Source organism: Panthera pardus, unplaced genomic scaffold (assembly GCF_024362965.1).
Source record: "Panthera pardus isolate Hobbes unplaced genomic scaffold, ASM2436296v1 HiC_scaffold_22, whole genome shotgun sequence".
NCBI lineage: Eukaryota > Metazoa > Chordata > Mammalia > Carnivora > Felidae > Panthera > Panthera pardus.
Window position 1 is genome coordinate 85,753,753 of NW_026526788.1, and position 19,097 is coordinate 85,772,849.

The window sequence follows — 19,097 nt, forward strand, 5'->3', positions numbered from 1 at the left end:
TGGAGCCTGCTTGGGATTCTGTCTCCCTCTCTCTCCGCCCCTCCCCCACTCGTGGTCTGTCCCTCTTGCCCTCCAAAATAAATATAAATAAATAAATAATATAAATAAAAATAAAATAAATAACTTTTTAAGAAAGAAATAATATAACAGTGTTTGTGTGTGGGCACATCCTGCGATGTCACCCAAACACACAGATTTTATGAGCCTTCTGAACTTTCTCCAGGCCATTACAACCCGGTGTTCCCTGTCCGTGCGGGACCTTCCACAGAGGGCAAGGGCCACACTTGGAGGGGGCCCTTTCCGCCTCCACGTGTGAGCAGCCTGAGGCCGACCCGTAAACTGTCCCTGCGAAGGTCGTAGCAGAGATGGGGGCGGCCTGCCCGGGGAGCCTGAGGAGCCCCGAGGCAGAGAAGCAGAGCGGGGTCCAAGGACAGCCCAGTGGGAAAGGGAAAGGGACTCAGCGATGCGAAGATCTGCGGCCCGAGCGCTGCTCTCCCCCTCCCTGCACAGACAGCAGGGCTGTTTTTCAGGCAGTGGTCATCAAACTTCTATGCTCCCATTTCCCCTGTAAGAACTTTGACAAATTCAGGGCGCCTGGGGGCTCAGTCGGCGAAGTCTGACTCTCGATTTCGGCTCAGGTCACGATCTCACAGTTCTGAGGTGGCCTAGGGCCCTGTGCGGACAGCGCGGAGCCTGTCTGGGATCCTCTCTCTCTCTGTCCCTCCCCCCTGCCTCTCAAAATAAAAGAAACTTAAAAAAATAATAAATAATTTTGAAAAATTCACCTTCCACACGCCACATAGACGTTTAAGTTCTGCATCATAAATGTACACAGTTGCCAAGGATATTGTTTCTGACATACCGTGATCATTATTGTTTTAATCAAAGTTTTCCTAACATTTATATATTTCTTAAGTTTCTTTAATGTTTATATTATTTTAGAGAGAGCGCACACGAGCAAGGGAGGGGCAGAGAGAGAGAGAGAGAGAGAACAAAGCAGGCTCCGTGGTGCCAGCACAGAGCCCGACTCGGGGCCCGGTCCCAGGAACCGTGAGATCATGACCTGAGCCACAGTCGGACGCTCAATTGACCGAGCCACCCAGGCGCCCCTCATAATGCTTCTAAATGTATACGCGAAAGTAAAAGTTGTTTTACCAACGAGAAATGGGTTTATTTGGGAATAACAAAATTGGGATTGGGGACAAATCCAATAGGCGAAACCACAGGCAATTCCAACAAACAGAAGAGAGGAATGCTTTTTAACGGAGAAGAAGGAGAGGCTGGGAGGGTTGTTGTGAAGGAAAGTCCACAGGAGGAAAGGGGAGGTCAGGGTGATGAGTGTCTCGGCGGGGGGGGCCCATCTCCGGCAGGAGACGCATCGTGCGGGGCTCTGACACTTGTTCCTGTGATGGACGTGAGCGGGGGGCTCCCCTCACTGCCCCCTTCTAGCCTCCCAGTCCGCTTCAGTGAGGTGCCCCCTCACTGATTTTCACATATGCACTGGCAGCTGAGTACCAAAGCCGTTGGAGAGTCTCGTGTCCACTTAAAATGCACGTTAATAGTTTTCCTTCTTTAACGGGAAAGTTTGCATCTTTCCTTTTTTCTTCTTGAACCTATATTTCAATGTCATTTTCTTCTTATACATTTCTCCTAATGTGATATCTTTTTATTTTCAAGGATTTGTATTGATTACCTTATCATATCTCTGTCAAATGGCTATAGGTGCACATTTAAAGGATTAAAAAATATTTCCTGAGGTCCTAAGCTCTTTAAAAATGTCTCCTTAGGGGCGCCTGGACAGCTCAGTTGGTTAAGTGTCCAACTCTTGATTTCAGCTCAGGTCATGATCTCAGGGTTCGTGAGTTCGAGCCCTGAGTCGGGCTCTGCGCTGACAGTGCGGAGCCTGCTTGGGATTCTCTCTCTCTGCCCCTCTCCTGCTCTCTCTCTCTCTCTCTCTCAAAAATAAAAAACTTTAAAAGAAATGTCTTATCACTGTTTTTTTTTTAAGATCATTTTTAGTGGTTATTTATTTTTGAGAGAGAGAGAGAGAGTGCAAGCAGGGGAGGGACAAAGAGAGAGAGAGAGAGTGAGAGAGAGAGGATCCCAAGCAGGCTCCATGCCTACAGCAGAGCCCAACGCAGGGCTCCAACACACAAACTGTGAGATCATGACCTGAGCCGAAACCAAGAGTCAGACACTTAACCTACTGAGCCACCCGGGCGCCCCACCCAGCTCAATTTTATCATCTTAAAGTTACCAGAAACCTGTACTCAGATTTTTTTTTCATGAGTCTCACTGGAGATGAAACACGTTTACGGGACGCTCTAATAGAAGAAGCATCTGAGTAAAAGTGTGACCGTCCGTCATTGATGGGAGGCTTTGAAACAGCCGTGGTGACAGAGCCGATTGGAGCACATTACGACGCAGTCAAGGACATTTGGTTATTTCTGTGCCATACAACACATCAAGATGATCACCTTCCGGGACATCAGATTTCTGGAGCGCTCGTACAATTTTTGGAACACTTATTCTAATAATGTACCTACATAACTGAGATCTCAGAGGGTCTAACATCACCTGTCTGATAATGCCTCCATGTATTTTAACACACCTAATACGCTTTATTACTGTAATTTCTCAAAGAACCTTTGAAATGTTCCAGGAGGTCCCTGGGAGATTTCAGTTAGCTTGTGGTCAAAATGCTTCATTTTATTTTATCTTTAAACTATAGTGAGTTGTAACTTCACTTATTTATCTATATTAAGTAAGCTCTCTGCCCAACGTGGGGCTCAGACTCACAACCCTGAGATGAAGAATCCCACGCACCTCAGGCTGGACCAGCCAGGAGCCCCCAAAGGCTTTATTTTAGAATTTGATTTTAGGAAGTATTTCCCAAAAAACAATATGGAAAGTTTCAAACACTTGATTAAACAGGATCCCAGGTCGCCATGAACCCATGTCAGGCGCTCATCACATCACAGTGACAAATAAAATGTCAAAGCCAAATGCAAGATGCGTACCTTGTTGTGAGCAAAATGTAGCTCTTTTAATATTGACTCAGTTTGGGCAAAACAGAATCTTTTGTGTGGGGGGAGGGGGATAACTTTAAAGGCAAAGAAAAACTTCCCTTTATAATTTTTCATCAACAGCAGAACGGTAGCTCAAGAAAACTTTGGGGTTTTTTGTTTTTTGTGCAAAGACAATGTTGCACCAGTGTTGATTTTGACAGTGAAGCTCATTTACTTACTTAAACTTTCCTTCAGTTGAGGAGCCCCTGGGGGGCTCAGTCAGTTAAGCAGCAACTTGGGCTCAGGTCATGATCTTGCGGTTCTCAAGTTCGAGCCCCGTGTCGGGCTCTCTGCTGTCAGCTCAGAGACTGGAGCCTGCTTCAGATCCTCTGTCGCCCTCTCTCTGCACTGCTCCCCCTCAAAATTAAATACACATTAAAAAAAAGCTGTCTTCGTTTGAGCCACTTACCGACCACGCGTGAACTCCTCTCCAAAGATGCCGTTTTCCCATAAACTTTTCACAACCTCACTATTTACATGCAGATACTGTCTTAAAAGTTTTTCCCCCAAACAACCAGCTTCACTTAGGGCACAACCACGTTCTTCTCCCTAAACAACAAATACGTTCCCACTCCTCCTACCTTTTTTTTCTTTTTTCCTGACAAATTTTTCAAGAAAGAACGTGAACTTGTTTGACTTCTGGCCAACACACGCAGGAGAAAAGTCTTCTATTTAGTGCTGATAGTTCTAAAGATGTGTCTGTTTCAATGAAACTAACGGTCCTAAATTAGCTTTAAGACCAAGTAGTTCCCAGATCACGTGAACTTGGAAAGCTGTGTTAGTTTCTGTCTGAGCTTTGGAGGGGGGCCAGTTTTCAAATACCTCCTTTTATTTGTTTGCCCTGAGGATCTGTTCAAGCTTTCTATTTCCTCCTGATTGAGTTTTGGAAGAGTGTGGGTGTTTAGGAATTTGTCCATTTCTTCCAGGTTGTCCAATTTGTCGGCATATAATTTTTCATAGTATTCCCTGATAATTGTTTGTATCTCTGAGGGATTGGTTGTAATAATTCCATTTTCATTCATGATTTTATCTATTTGGGTCATCTTCCTTTTCTTTTGAGAAGCCTGGCTAGAGGTTTGTCAATTTTGTTTATTTTTTCAAAAAACCAGCAAAGAAATTGAATCAGTTATCAAAAATCTCCCAACAAATAAGAGTCCAGGACCAGATGGCTTCCCAGGGGAGTTCTACCAGACGTTTAAAGCAGAGATAATACCTATCCTTCTCAAGCTATTCCAAGAAATAGAAAGGGAAGGAAAACTTCCAGACTCATTCTATGAAGCCAGTATTACTTTGATTCCCAAACCAGACAGAGACCCAGTAAAAAAAGAGAACTACAGGCCAATATCCCTGATGAATATGGATGCAAAAATTCTCAATAAGGTACTAGCAAATCGAATTCAACAGCATATAAAAAGAATTATTCACCATGATCAAGTGGGATTCATTCCTGGGATGCAGGGCTGGTTCAACATTCGCAAATCAATCAACGTGATACATCACATTAATAAAAGAAAAGATAAGAACCATATGATCCTGTCAATCGATGCAGAAAAGGCCTTTGACAAAATCCAGCACCCTTTCTTAATAAAAACCCTTGAGAAAGTCGGGATAGAAGGAACATACTTAAAGATCATAAAAGCCATTTATGAAAAGCCCACAGCTAACATCATCCTCATTGGGGAAAAACTGAGAGCTTTTTCCCTGAGATCAGGAACACGACAGGGATGCCCACTCTCACCGCTGTTGTTTAACATAGTGCTGGAAGTTCTAGATTCAGCAATCAGACAACAAAAGGAAATCAAAGGCATCCAAATTGGCAAAGATGAAGTCAAGCTTTCGCTTTTTGCAGATGACATGATACTACACATGGAAAATCCGATAGACTCCACCAAAAGTCTGCTAGAACGGATACATGAATTCAGCAAAGTTGCAGGATACAAAATCAATGTACAGAAATCAGTTGCATTCTTATACAGTAACAATGAAGCAACAGAAAGACAAATGAAGAAACTGATCCCATTCACAATTGCACCAAGAAGCATAAAATACCTAGGAATAAATCTAACCAAAGAGGTAAAAGATCTGTATGCTGAAAACTATAGAAAGCTTATGAAGGTAATTGAAGAAGATATAAAGAAATGGAAAGACAGTCCCTGCTCATGGATTGGGAGAATAAATATTGTCAAAATGTCAATACTACCCAAAGCTATCTACACATTCAATACAATCCCAATCAAAATTGTTTGCCCTGAGGAGACACTGTTCCCTAGGTTTGCATTTCTTTTCTTTCTTTCTTTTTTTTATCTTCTTAACCATTTAAAAAAATATATAAGTTATCGTCAAGTTGGCTAACACACAGCGTGTACAATGTGCTCTTGGTTTTGGGGGTAGATTTCCACGGTTCATCGCTTACCTAGGACACCCAGTGCTTCTCCCAACAAGGTGCCCTCCTCAATGCCCATCCCCCATTTTCCCCTCTCTCCCATCCCCCCCCTCAGTTTTTTCTCCGCATTTAAGAGTCTCTTATGGTCTGCCTTCCTCTCTGTTTTTCTTCCCCTTCCCTTTTCCCACCGAGGTTTGCATTTCAGAGAATGGCTCTGGTCAGAGAGGAGCCAGAGGCAGGACGTTTGTGTCACAAAGCACAGACAGAGCATCTTAGGGGGAGACCAGGTCCATCTCTGTTCCCCGGGGCCTTTCAGCAGATGGCTGTTTAAAAAGGCCTCATCCTTTTTTCCTTCAGTCTCAGGTGATTCTGGTCTGTGTTCACATCTTAAACGTTTATAATTTTAAGGGACAGAGAAAGAATGTAAAAACATTTTTTTTCCCTAGAGTTTTAGAGTAATTGCTATTTAAAATGTCGGGGTACCTGGGTGGCTCAGTCGGTTAAGCGTCCGACTTCAGTTCAGGTCATGATCTCACGGGTTGTGGGTTCGAGCCTCGCGTCGGGCTCTGTGCTGACAGCTCGGAGCTTGGAGCCTGCTTCGGATTCTGTGTCTCCCTCCCTGTCTGCCCCTCCCCCGCTCAAGCTCTTTCTCTCTCTCTAAATAAACATCTCTTTAAATAAACGTTTAAAACAATTTTTTAAAAAGCAAGAATAACTCAGTGAAGCATATGTGACTTAAAACACACACGCTCGCCAAAAACAAACTTAGTAGGTAGAAAGGGGCAAAGTCCTTGGTTTATGAGCAGTATGTGGAACACCTTTCTTCATTTTCCTCTGCTGTTCACCCCTGAATGCCAGCCCCTTGTCTGGAGAAATGTGGGGTCGGAGGCTCCTGGCCTGCCAGGGCGGTGGGACAGGGGTCTCGCCTCTTTCGGCGTTCCCTTCCCGCACCGCCGAGCAGCGTGGCTCGTAGCTGCCCGGTTCCTGCGTGTTTTCAAGGTCGGTGCTCCGGCCTTTCCAGCAATTGCACGCACCCTCCAAGCTCCTTCCGGAATTTCCCTTTCCACTTGCGTCAGCCAGGGCTGGCTTCTGCTAGCTGCAACTGAGAGCCTTCCAGGTAGAGGAAGTTCTCCAGAAACCCGCAGGAAACCCCGCTCTTCTCTGCGAAATACTAGCGCGTCCCCTTATGTCGCCGACGAGACCGCCATCAGCCCCACCCTCGAGATGGGAGAAAAATCACAGGCAAGGACAAAGGAAAACCGTTAAATGCCAAAAAGGAAGACACAAAACTGTCACGACGGATCCCCCCTCGTGGTCACCCCAGGTAAGTCCCGTGGGGGCGGGACTTTTTGCCTCTTCGGCTCATGATGGCTGTTGAACCGGGGCTCGCATTTGGTGGGTGTTAGGTTCGACTTTGCTAATTAAATCAACGGATTAACCAAGAATAACAAAATTCAAGACAATGCACGGAGAAAGTCCGAACAAATAAGAATTCAGTAAAATACGTGCTGTAGGGTAAGCTTAGAAAAATCGGTGTTTCTGGGGGCGGCTCCTGGGGGACTCAGTGGGTTGAGCATCAGACTCTTGGTTTCAGCTCAACTCACATTCTCACAGTTCTTAGGTTCAAGCCCTGAGCGGAGCCTGCTTGGGATTCTCTCTCTCCCTCTCTCTCTGCCCCTCGCCTGCTCTCTCTCTCTCTCTCCGAATAAATAAATAAACTTAGGGGCACCTGGGTGGCTCAGTTAGCTAAGCGTCTGACCCTTGGTTTCTGCTCAGGTCATGACCTGATCTCACGGTTGGGGCTCACGTCGGGCTCTGCTCTGAGTGTGGCACCTGCTTGGGGTTCTCTCTCTCTCTGTCCCTCCCCCACTCGCGCTCTCTCTGTCTCTCTCAAAATAAATAAATAAACCTTAAAAATAATCGGTGTGTTTGTTAAATATTAGCAGTAGCCAGTTTGGAAATGGAAAACTTCTCACTCATAGGAGCAGCAAGAACAAAATACCTAAAAATAAATTTCATAAGAATTGTTCACAACACAGAGAAACGTTTACCGTTTAGCAGGGAGGTGTGAGAAGACGTGACTCATCCCGTAAGGGCGACGCTGATGGGGGGCTTCTGGTCTGCAGAGTCGGTGGCCTCGTCTCGGTCCCTGACCAACCCTCGCGGCGACCCGGGCACGTGGACAGCACTGACGACCTTCCGTTTTACCGGACAGGGAACATGTGACCGAACTTTACCTGGAACGACTCACACAGGAGGAAGGTACCAGCGTTCCGGACGCAGGCAGGGGACCAGCATTCGGAACAGTAAGTGGTCCCAGTAAAGCTCGAGGACACAAACATCCCAGGGGTAAGTGGACCAAGCCGCGTCTCCAAGAGACGGAGCTCGGATGGCGCCTGAACCAAGAAGAGGCTTCAGGGAATCGAGTTGAAGTGAGCGCCCCTCCCCCAATGCGGTGACTGTGCCCCACCGGCTCCCCCGGTTCCAGCAGCCCCTCGTGGCACCCCCACTGCCCCTCCTTTCCTTGGCCACCGATCACTGCCCGCATGAGCCCCCCTATCCTCAACCCGTCTCCCTGCAGGGTCCCCACCTGAGCGGCCGCTGGGCCCCGTCCACGCAGTTGGGAGGGAGTGCCCGAGAGCTTCCTTGCAAGCTCACGTCCCCCGCTGCAGGTGGACGTGGGGCCTGGGAGCCCGCCTCCCACCCGGCCCCACGCCCAGGGCGTCCTTCCCCGTCACAGCCCTCAGAGCTGGGCACTGCTGTGGGCCGGGCTCCAGGGAAAGAGGCTGAGCTGGACAGGGACGGGCAGGCCATCCTGCCAGGCCGCTGGAGCTCTGGGGGACAGAGGTGGGTCACCTGGGAAAGGCAGGCGGGAGGCAGGAGGCCTCCGAGTCAGCATCACAGCACAGGGGACCCCACGAGAGACGCTCGGCGTTTCCCAGAGCTTCCAGAGACCCCGAAGGAGCATCTGGAGGGGGCAGTCCGCTGGGAGGGCCTCCCCCCAGGCGGTGCGCACACGGCTTTCCTGGGCCACGGCTGCGTTGGAGGAGGTTCTGAGGGCCACGCTGGGCACAATATCCCGAAGGCCAAGGCGGGTGTGTCTGTAGGATCTGGGGGTGACCAGGAAAGCCCTGGGCTTGGTTCCCCCGGGGCAGGAAATTTGTCCTGGGGAAAGATTAATACGAGGCATCTGTTTCCCCAGCGGCCTGGGGGCAGCCCGTGACCTCTGGTCATCTCAGGGCCGCTGAGGGACAGAGGGCTGACCTGACCTGACCGGTCTGTTTCCTCCCTCCTCCAGGAGAACACAGACTCTTCCGCGAGTTCCCGGGAGAGTCCGTGCCGTGCGGGCTATTTTTGGGAGTCGGCGTGACGAAACGCTTAGAACTGTAAACAGCGTGCCGTCGTCACTCTCTGTCCCCAGTCCACACTTGCTCCACGTCCCTGGCGGTCTAGGAGCAGAGGCTCCTTCCAAAGGAAAGGGCGTTATTTGGTAAGAACCCGGCCGGCACCTGCCTGGCAACGTCCAAAACAGGAAGGAGTTCCTGGAGCAGAGACACCGTCCCGCCAAGGGCGGCCTCGGGAGGGCTGGGCGGCCGCTGTTTGTTTGCTCCCGGACGGTGAGGCGACAGTTCAGCTGTTCCTTCGGGGAGAGACGGCCGAGCGCCGAGTGTGCAGCAGCCAGCCAGGGGCGCGGGAGCCACGCGCGGGGCAGACACGGTCACACGGCCCCGGCACGTGGTGGCCACGGGGGAGACCGGAGGGGCGCACACGTGGGGCAGCAGCCGCGCTGAGAGGCTCAGGCTTCAGGCCCGGGAGCTCGGAACTTGAACGTGCCCATGACCCAGGGCCGCCCTCGGCCCAGCTTGGCCGTGAGCGGCACCCCCGGGGTCCGGCGGTCCGCTCGGGCGGGCAGTGCCGAGCGCTGCACTGGAGGGACAGGCCACAGGGCCCCCGGGCAGCGGGGGGACGTGGAAGGCTCCCCCATCGGAGGCGCCCCCATTTACAAGGAGACACGCAGGTGCAGTGACGAGCTGGCTCTCGGCGAATGTCGGATCCCCAAGAAGACGGGGCCAGTGACAAGCCCGGGGGGCGGGGGGGGGCAGTGGTAACTAAGGTGGCGCCGGTGGCTTTGTCCCTCCGTGGAAGCCCCCCAACCACACACACACAGCCACAACCAGAGTGGCAGAGTCCTGAGCCCTTAGCCCTGAGACATGGCCCCCAGAGCCTGGGCCCTGTCCCCGCATCCAGGAGAACAGCGGGGAGCTTCCTGGGATAGCCCGGGGGGGGCCAAGGCTGGGCTTGGCAGGGAAGGCCGTGACCTGCCCAACAGAGGGAGAGGGACCAGCCAAAGCTGTGGGGATGCGCTGGCTCAGGTGGCTGCAGATGGGGAGGTCACGCCCTTTGCCAAGTGTGGGATGGAGAAGAGGAGCCGCTGAGCGGGTGTCTGTGGGATGACAGCAGGTGCAGCTGGGCGCAGACCTGGGGACCACAGCGGCTGGTCCGGGACTGACCGCCGGGGAGCGGCCTGCCGGGGAAGGGTGCGAGGACGGGAGCCCGCGGGCCCGGGGTGGAACGGGGCTGCACATGGGGGGGGCACCCAGGATGCCTGCAAGGGCCACCTTCTTGAGCTCAAGGCCGGGCACAGCCCCTTAGAAGGATAATAATTAGCCACCAGTGATTTGCATCTTTGTCCAGACGCTTTCCCAGGACTGGGATGGGTGGAGCTGGTCGGAAAAGACGCTGCCTGCCCTCGGGAGCCAAGGCCACCTGTGCGGGAGCACTGACGGCGTCACTCCAGGCACAAATGAGCGCTGGGCTCAGACAATCTCGGAAGTTTCTCCCGAGCCCGCCTCGGGCTCTCCGCCTCACCCGGGACACCCCCGTGCCCCGCGCCTGCTGGGGGTCAACGACCCGGGGTCCTTCTCTCCTGCTCCCCTGCTGGCTCAGGAGGTGACCAGCTGGTGACGGACGCGCACGTGTCTGTGTTGGCTGTGCCCCCCCTTCCGTGTCACCTCCCGAGTCAGGAGTTTTATTTTTCCTTCTTTGGTTTTCCCTTCGTGCCTCCAACCACTTCAAGCCCACTGCCAGGCAGCCCAGAGTCTAGGAATTAAATCGAGCGCCCAGCCCCCACTCAAGGCTGTGAGAGCACCGTCCACACCGTCCCGTCCACGGCCACACCATCCACTGCCACACCGTCCACACTGTCCCATCCATAGACACACCTTCCACATTGTCCATGGCCACACTGGCCACACTGGCCCATCCACAGCCACACCATCCATCCCATCCCATCCCATCCACAGACACACTGGTCATGGCCACACCATCCACAGCCACACCATCCACGGCCACACTGGCCACACTGTCCATGGCCACGCCGTCCACGGACGCCCCCTTGGCACCGCCCTCACTGCCCCACCTGTGCCGAGCTGGAGCCAGGGTGCCCCTTGGGTGCCGTCCCTCCTCGTCTGGCGTCATTTTTGCCCCTTAACCTTATCCCTCAAAAGAAAGAAAAGGAGAGCGGCCGGCGAGGGCTTCCCATCCTGTGCACACACACCACTCAGAGTTTCTATCCTTTCTTCCCGATGGCCTGCCTCCTCCGACGTCCCTGGACCGGTCTCTGCATTTTCCCAACGCCCGCCATCCCGCCAGGTGCGTGGCCCCATCACTCTCGTCCATAGCACCCAGATCTCCTCCCGAGTCCCCCGAGCATCAGCGGCTGGAGAGAAGGTGACCCCGGTCCTCCCGGGGAATCCCTCCTGGGTGTGTCGGTCTGTGCTCCTCCTCGGGGAGGGAGCTGGTCACTTGTCCGCGGAGCTTGCTGGCAGACATCCTCTGTCCCCTCCACCCAGGGGCCCTTCGTGTCCCCCCGGCCCTGTTGCGGTGCCTTGCAGGAAATGCGGTCGGCCACACGGGCTGCTGGGCGGCCCGCCTGCCTGGAGGCAGCACGCAGTCGGTGGCCCTGGGGGAAGCTGGCTGGAGGATTGCCCCTCATGGGACTTTCTGCCCCTCGTGGGACGGCTCCGAGGGCTGGACACCTGCCTGAAGGCGATGAAGGGAAACAGAGAGACTAGGGCATCCCTAGGCCAGCCCACTCTTTCCCCCCATAGCTGCAGGTGGTGGTAATCCAATACCCCCACCCCCAGAGCTCTGGGACCGGACCCTCGCTGGGAACTGGGGACACAACGCGTGCTGGTGAGGAGGGAGGGCAGGGCCGGGGCCATCTAGAGCGCTCGGGCTGCTAAGGACCAGCCTGTCCCACGGGATGGATCCTGCCTTTGGGGGTCGGGCACTGGCTTTTTAAAGAGGTGCGTGGGCGCCACCTTCCCCGCGTGGCCTCCTGGACGAGGTGCGGGGATCCTGACCGGCTTCCCCCTGGCTCAGGCCTCCCGTGAGGCATCCCATTAGCCGGAGATGGTCTTGTGCAGCCTCTTTCGTGTTTCAAATATCTAAGAGACCAAGTCAAGGTGTCTGGGACGCTGTCACTGTCGTGACTCCTGAGGGCCGCGGTGAGGGTAGTCACAGGGGACATACTTGCCCGTGTCACTTGCATCCACATGACGTCCGTGGGAAGGTGCCCGCTGGAGTCTCCTGGCAGCCCAGGTGAGGCCGGAGGAGCCCTCCTGCATGTGGGTAACCCGCTCACTGATCACTAAGATGTGTCCTTCTGACCCAGGCACGGATGTGTGGTATGACGGCTGTCTTCCTACAATCAGTTTGGAGGTGTAGCAAAGACAAGCGTGGACAAGCAGTAGACGGACCGTGGACAGGCCGTGGACAGGCTGTGGACAGGCTCGTCCCTGCTGAGCGCGCCTGCCTGCCCGTCCCCTGGCTCTCGGCCTCCCCCAGCTGCCCAGGACGCAGGAAACTGACTGCGCCCCAAGGGGGAGCCGTGGGCTGGAAGGTGGGGGGGCAGATTGGAATCGGGGGGGCGGGGGGACCAGCATATGACACAAGGACGTCGGCAGTCCGTGGGCGCGAAGTCCCGGTACCCACAGCCGTTAGGACGCCTCACACAGTGTCCACTACACGAGCTCCCAGGTGAAAGAGGCCAGGACCGCGGCCCTGCGGTCCTGGGGCAGGGCCGGCCGGGGACGCTCCGGGGAGGTGGTCGCGTTTTGTGTCCTGATGGAGTCTGCGTCACACGGATGGACCCCACGGGCAGAACTCACCAGCCCGGTTTGGAGGCGAAGTCTGGCCGGACGCGCCCTCCGGGGCGACCTCTGCAGGATCTCAACCCCCCTGGGCACCCAGGTCCCGGCGGAGCTGCCCCAGGCCGGCCTCGTGACCCCGGCCCGGACTCCGTCGCCTCCGGACTTTTGCCACCGTGCCGTGCCGTGCCGTGCCGGAGCCCCTCCGCGCAAGCCCCTCGGTGAGCGTTAGCCCCTCGGGTGAACCCCTCCCCGGGTTTGCTGTTCGGGGAGACACTGCTTTGGGAAGGATCCCGCGTTCTCGTCACTTGCTGCAAACAAAACCCTTCCTCCTCCCGTTCTCTGGCCTGGTTGTGTCTTTTGTGTCCCCGACGCCCCAAGAGGGACCCCGGTCTCGGTGACAGCCGTGGCCTCGTGGGGGTGGGTCGCCCTTGAGTGGAGCGTACACAGCGTTTACGTGCAGCGTGGGAAGTGTACACGGTGCACAGGTGGGTGCGAGGCGCCACGAGCTGGCTCGGAGAGGGGTCCAGAGCTGGCTGAGCAGGCGTTCGGGGGCTCAGGGCCGGGGGTGCCTCCTCGGTGGACGTGCGTGCACGCGTACAGGCGTGGCAGGTGGCAGGTGCTCCCTGGTGATTGCAGGCTGAACTGAGTGAAAGGCACACACCTGTGCACGACCACGGAAGGGAGGCGTCTCGGTCAACCCCGGGCACCGTAACAAATCATCGCAGACCAGGCGGTCCGAACAACTTGCTTCCCGGAGCTCTGGAGGCTGAAGTCCAGTCAGGTCCTGGCGGGAGCCCCCTGCTGGCTGCAGAGGGCTGACTTCTCCCTGAGTCCGGAGTCCCGAGCACTGGAGAGACGGGATGCTTATGCGGGGGAGGGGTGGGGGGGGGAGACTCTAATCCCATCATGGGCCCCACCCTCGTGACCTCACCTACCTCTAATGACCTCCCCAAAGCCCCACCCCCTAATGCCATCATCAGGGCAGGTAGGGTTTCAATACACGAATTCGGGCACGGCGGTGGCGCGAGCTTCCTTCCAAAAACAAGATGCTGGAAGGGTAGGCTTGGCCTTGTAACGGTGGGACAACACACACAGCGTGCGGGCGGCTGTCTTTCCGTGAGACGGTTGAGCTCCAGTCTGTGGATGAGGAATCCGTCGCGCCGGGGAGGTGAACGTCTCAGTGACCAAGAGGGAACAGCAGAGCAGGAGTTTGAACCTCGGTCACGTGCTCCCGAGCTTACGCTTGTAACCATCAAGCCGCTGTGGCAGCGCCTGCCGAATAGGACCCAGGGACCGTGGAGGGGACGGTCAGCAGTGACATCAGAGAGGATACTGGCAGGGGCAAGCTTGTGACAAGCATGTCTGGGCTACTGAGCCAGGCTCAGCTGGTTGGCTGGAAGCCCAGTCACCTCTGTGGGCTCTACTGGTCACCCGACTTCCATGCAGAGTGTGCGTGTCTTCCCAAGAAACCTGATCCAGAAGCAATGCCTACATTTACGAGAAACTGAATGCAATTAAGCGAGGCTTCATTCATTTATTCATCTTCCCATCCGTCTTTCTATTCCTTCCTCCTTCCTCCCATCCCTCCATCCTTCCATCCATCCATTGATCTATCTATCTATCCATCCATCCTTCCGAGTCTCCAACCTTCCAAAGTTCCTTGAGGAAGTAACATTAAGTTGAGTCAGAAACAGGAGAAAGAGTGTTTCTCTCAACACATTCAATGGTCCCGAGGCACAGAAAGCAGGAGGATTTGAGGAAAAGAAACCCGTTCGTCATGAAGCAGAATAAGCAAACAGAAGAGGGTGCTGAAGACAAGTCGGGAGGAAGAGGAAGAAGGCAGGTTGTGGAGGGTCGCGTGGCCACGTGAAGCAGTTTGGACCCGACCTGAGGATGATGAGATGCTTTCAGTGCTGGCTGAAGACTTACAGCAGGGGATGGGCAGGATCAGATTTGTGTTTTTGGAAGGTCTTACCCATGGATTAAGGTGGTGTCCAGTGGGAATGGAGAAAAAGGAGGCAGGCTTTCGTCACGGTCCTTGCGTGCGCCTGTATGCTTGCGGTCACCTTTCCATGCTGCGGTCACCTGTGCGCTTGTGTGCACCTGTCCGGAGCCCACCATGCGACAGGCACAGCTCTGGGCTCTGGGGAGATGACACAAGGCGGAGCCAGGAGTGTGGTCTGTACCCTTGCGAATTCTACGTTCTAGTGGGAGAGATACACAAAACAGGCACCCGAAAGAGCACGCCTTCTCGGAGTCAGTTCGTATGATGGAGAAGAAGCGTAGCGATGACGCGGACTGGACGCAGACTGGGGGAAGCGTGCTGCCGTCCCGCCTGGGCCATGTCAGGAAGGCTGCTGGGGTGACATCTTCGCAGAGTCTTGAAGGAAGTGAGGGAGCAGCATCCTGGAAGGGGAACAGGCAATGCAGCGGCCCAGGGCACTGGGCAACCAGCAGGGATCCCATGTGACGGGGGCGCAGAGACGGGCGGAGGGGGGCAGGAGACCGGGCCGGGGAGCCCGGCCAGCTGGAGGCCACCGGGTGGGGCTCCGGCAGCGGCTGGAGTGAACTGCCCACGTTTTAGGGCATCTCTCTGGCTGCTGTTGGGGCGAGGCCGGGAGCAGGTGTAGCACTTGGGGGACGGCAAGGATCCGGGATGCTGGCCCGGTCCTGGGGGTGGGGGTGGGGGTGCAGAAACCGTGGAACTTTCCGTCTGAAGGTATAGTCATGTTGAAACAGAGTGGCAGCTGTCGTTGCTGGATTCGGCACAGAGTGGGAAGAGAAAGGATCCGGAAGACGGTGCACCCGTGGTCCCCACAGAGGACCGAATGTGCTGTGCCCAGAAAGACCGCAGAAGAAACGGGCTGGGAGGGGCCGCGTGGCATCAGCGTTGGCGGGGGGAGTTTGAGACCCACTCCTTCCAGGGCAGAGGGGATGGGCGGGGGCGAGGAGGTTTGATCAGGGATGGGCAGGGTCTGACTGAGAAGGACTGGGGGCACGTGGGTGCCCAGAAGGGATCCCGCAGTCCATCGCGGCTGTGTTACTCGCTTTGTCTTTGCCTTGGTGGGGGTCCGGGCGGTACGGTCATTGAGCTCACCCTCCAGCCCTTTCCACCGTGTGCTCCGTTATGCCAGTAAGTGCCGGATGGGGTGATTGTAACCTCATCACACCGACAGCACGTTCTCGTGCAGGGCCTCCGCGTTTGCTGTTCTCTGCTCGGAATGCTCCCTCTCCAGATACCTGCGTGGCTCCCTCTCTCCAATTGACCTTAGTAGGTCATCTGACCTCCTTGTATGTTATAGAAAGCTTCTCTCCCTGCTGCTGTTGCTGGAATATTCTAACCTGTTTTACCCTGCATTTATTTTCTCCAAAACAGTTATACCTGACATCTTAAAAAGGTCTCACTGTCTCTCCCCATGAAATAGTTCTGTGAGGACAGAGGCTAGAACAACGTCCGGGGTCCAGCGGCCCCTGCACCATGAATGCTGGACTGGGCAGATGTCTAGGTTTTTCACCCAGAACGGGGCTTCATGGCGATGTGGGGGTGGGGCCGCCAGGACCGTCAAAGTGAGTGATTCTTTTCACTGTCATCTATGGGGTATTTTTTGAGATTTAAAATTTTTTATGTTATTTATTTTTTTATTTCAAACTTTATATTATTTTTTTAATTTTATTTTTTATTTTTTAAATTTTACATCCAAATTAGTTAGCACATAGTGCAACAATGATTTCAGGAGTAGATTCCTTAGTGCCCCTCCCCCATTTAGCCCATCCCCTGTCCCACAACCCCTCCCACAACCCTCAGTTTGTTCTCCATATTTATGAGTCTCTTCTCTTTTGTCCCCCTCCCTGTTTTTATATTATTTTTGCTTCCCTTCCCTTACGTTCACCGGTTTTGTTTCTTAAAGTCCTCATGAGTGAAGTCATATGATTTTTGTCTTTCTCTAATTTCACTTAGCATAATACCCTCCAGTTCCACCCATGTAGTTGCAAATGGCAAGATTTCATTCTTTTTGATTGCCGAGTAATACTCCATTGTATATATAAACCACATCTTCTTTATCCATTCATCCACAGATGGACGTTTGGGCTCTTTCCATACTTTGGTTATTGTCAATGGTGCTGCTCTAAACATGGGGGTGCATGTGTCCCTTCGAAACAGCACACCGGTATCCCTTGGATAGATAGCTAGTAGTGCAGTTGCTGGGTCGTAGGGTAGTTCTATTTTTAGTTTTTTGAGGAACCTCCATACTGTTTTCCAGAGTGCCTGCACCAGCTTGCATTCCCATAAAAATTTTTATTTTTAAGTGAACTCTATACCCAATGTGGGGCTCGAAGTCACAACCTCGAGATCAAGAGTCCCGCGCTCCCTCAGCTGAGCCAGCCGGGTGCCCCCCATCTCTGTTAATTACGGTGAAAGACACCGAAGAGTGGGTCATCGAGGGCCGCCGAGATGCGGTCTTGGAATGGGCCCAAGAACGCGTGCACGGCTCTTCTGTCACGCTGGCCGCCGCGTGGACAGCGGTAGTCGTGGCCTGCCCAGCGCTCTCCCCCGCTCTGGTTTTCCTCGGGAAACGCTGTCTGCTCTTGGCCCGAGGGGCTCAGGTGTGCTTCTGGGTGCTGTCCCGGGACCGTGGGAAAGAGGAGTGGTTCTCGGGGTTGATTTGCTCCTGTATTTCTCGGGCCGTGATGCATCTTTTTCTTCTTTTTTTTTAAATTATTTTTTTAATGTTTACCTATTTTTGAGAGAGAGAGAGAGAGAGAGAGAGAGAGAGAAAGAGCATGAGCAGGGGAGGGGCAGAGAGAAAGGGAGACACAGAATCCAAAGCAGGCTCCGGGCTCTGAGCTCTCGGCGCGGAGCCCGACGCAGGGCTCGAACTCACAGAGCTTTGAGATCATGACCTGAGCCAAAGTCAGACGCTCAACTGACTGAGCCACCCAGGCGCCCCAGCATCTTTTTCTTCTAACGTAAGCATTTCAAGCTGTACGTTTCCCCTCAGGAGTGTTTTAGTCACATGCACAAATTTTGCTTTCTAGTGTTTTCATTATCACTCAGATTACAATAGTTTCTAACTTCATTGTGATTTCTTTTTTGATCCACACATTATTTAGAAGTGTGTTGTTTACATTTTTTTTAATGTTTATTTATTTTTGAGAGAGACAGAGACAGAATGCGAGTGGGTTGGGGCAGAGAGAGGAGGAGACACAGAAACAGAAGCGGGCTCCAGGCTCCGAGCTGTCAGCACAGAGCCCGACGCGGGGCTCGAACCCACAAACCGCGAGATCGTGACTTGAGCCGAAGTCAGACGCTTAACCGACGGAGCTCCCCAGGTTCCCCTTGATCTTACTTTTTACCGAGTCTCACAATCTCTTTCAGCCGGAGTAGGCAGTGCATTTACCGTTATTTTACTCCTGACGTGCTTGGACTCCACCGTCTCCGAACTGGATTTTTATTCGTTTGCTCTTGGTTTCTTCGTTCCTCTTTCTTTCTTTCCTACCTGCTCTTTGTGCAGAACTCCAGAAGTTGGATCTAGAGAATAGGATATACCTTTAAATGATCAAAACCGTATCAAAAATGGCATACTATTGCAGAAAGAAAATGGTAAGCAGCTTAGCACTGTATTCTGTCCCTTGCCAGGTCCCCATCTTTTGTGCTCTCCTGTCACAGACTATGATTCAGCTAAGCTCCCCACAGATGTGACGTCTTTTAGATTTCCTCCATATGCAGCTACATATGCCATCCACAAATAATCCGGGTTTTCCCTTTCACCTTCCAATTCATATACATTCTGGTTGTTGTTGCCGTCGCGTCATGATGATGTCTGGGACCCCAAGTGCAGCGTAGAATGGAAATTATGATTGTGGGCCTCTATGACCTCTTCCTGGTCTTAGGGAAAATTCTATCAATTACGATGACCTATCCTTCCACTAAGAGGATCTATTTTCCTTTTTTTAGAAGATACCCTTCACCAGGTTTAAGAAGTTCCTTTCAGTTCCAGGTTTGCTTAGATTTTTTTTAAGGTTTATTTATTTATTTATTTTTTTGAGAGAGACAGAGCATGAGCATGACAGGGGCAGAGAGAGGGGGAGACACAGAATCCGAAGCAGGCTCCGGGCTCTGAGCTGTCAGCACAGAGCCCAATGCGGGGCTCAAAGCCACAAACCAGGAGATCATGACCTGAGCCGAAGTCGACGCTCAACCGACTGAGCCACCCAGGCACCCCCAGGTTTGCTCAGATTTAAAAAAAAAAAATTACGAATCAACGTTGAATTTTATCTGCTTATTTTTCCTGCGTTTATTTCCCCATCCACATTTACTAATGTTAAGATTGATGAGTTTTTTTCCTCATTCGTATCAGGTTTTGCTCTTCTCATGAAACAAGTTGGGGACTGTTACCCCTTTTTCTATTATCTGGAGGAGTTTGTATAACATTTTTCTTCTGTTCCCTGCGCATGTGGTGAAAACTGCCAATAAAGCCATCTGTGCTTAGA

The 19,097-nt window shown here is 53.2% G+C and overlaps 1 long non-coding RNA gene across 1 annotated transcript; it reads left to right on the forward strand.

Annotated features, from left to right (window-relative positions):
* The first annotated feature begins 17,410 nt into the window (after positions 1 to 17,410).
* On the forward strand, positions 17,411 to 19,097 carry LOC128779050 (uncharacterized). The gene is made up of 2 exons (XR_008424987.1): positions 17,411 to 18,832; positions 18,965 to 19,097. It is a non-coding gene; the product is annotated as an uncharacterized LOC128779050 (long non-coding RNA).